This window comes from Equus quagga, unplaced genomic scaffold, assembly GCF_021613505.1.
Source record: "Equus quagga isolate Etosha38 unplaced genomic scaffold, UCLA_HA_Equagga_1.0 185612_RagTag, whole genome shotgun sequence".
NCBI lineage: Eukaryota > Metazoa > Chordata > Mammalia > Perissodactyla > Equidae > Equus > Equus quagga.
The window spans coordinates 1-1,007 of record NW_025797740.1 but is presented as its reverse complement, the minus strand read 5'-3'; the positions used below and the strand labels follow the sequence as shown (position 1 = coordinate 1,007).

General features: G+C 50.8%; 1 long non-coding RNA gene across 1 annotated transcript; it reads right to left on the bottom strand.

Annotated features, from left to right (window-relative positions):
* Positions 1-382: 382 nt before the first annotated feature.
* On the bottom strand, positions 383-1,007 carry LOC124233293 (uncharacterized). The gene is made up of 2 exons (XR_006887028.1): positions 965-1,007; positions 383-653 (listed from the first exon to the last, which is right to left on the bottom strand). It is a non-coding gene; the product is annotated as an uncharacterized LOC124233293 (long non-coding RNA).

The following is a 1,007-nucleotide window of genomic DNA, read 5'->3' as shown; positions in this document are numbered from 1 at the left end:
GTGAGACAGCTGAAAGGAATGTGGGCAATAGAGATAAAGCCAAGCTTTGTTAGCCAGGGGCATATGGCCAGTTGGCAGATGGACACACCTATGTAGGTCAGCTCTTCCTCAGAGCACCTTTATCCAGGTAGGACAGAAAGTTCTTATGGTCAACATCCCCATATTTCTAGGCTGTTCCAGAGTAAGCCTGTTCACATCCCATTACCAACTTTCACATTTACTTGAGTTCCCCTGACAAGGAGGAGCAGTGCCAGCCACAGGCTGGGTCCCTTGCCCCTCGCACCTGAAGGGACTACACCTTCCTTGAATACCTCTTGTTTCTATCCTGACTAGAGTCACATGGGCAGTTCAGACATGGGAAGAAGAGATATCTAGACATTCATAAGGCAGAGTCAAGCCAGAACAGGCCATTTTTATTGGTTCAGTCAACACAGGCACACTAGGGTCCCCCTTGGGTCAGAGAGATTTCGGTCATGAGTGTCGAGGTGTGCAAGCACTTGAGGGAGTAGATATCAGGATGAGTAGAGAGATGAGAACAGCTCTTCAGAAGCCCTGGCTAGGAAAAGAAAAAGGAAACTCCATGGTGGGGTGATAATGGTCTGGAAGCTTCTAGCTCCACCTTTGAGCTGGCTTCAGGGATCCTTTCTCTTGACCTGAAGAAGAGAAGGTTTTGAGGGTTACCAGGAGACAGGAGTGGTAGGGATTGAGAAGCAGCAGGATGGCCCACTGAAAAGATGAATAGGGCTCCTCACAACCTCCTGGGTTTGCAGGGAACCCTAGCTTCTCCTTCCCAGCATGGCTCTTCCTCTTCAGTCCCCGAGGGACAAGGCATCTTCTGGGGCATGTGAGTGAACCCTCCTCTTCTTCTCTGCCACACTCTGGTCCTGACAGTGTCTGTATACTCCTGGCTCTGAGGTGCTGTGTCATCTCCAACCTGTCTGTCCCATCCTGCTCCCCTACTTACCATGGCCATCAGCACGAGGGCGCTGACCAGTACAGCATACAGG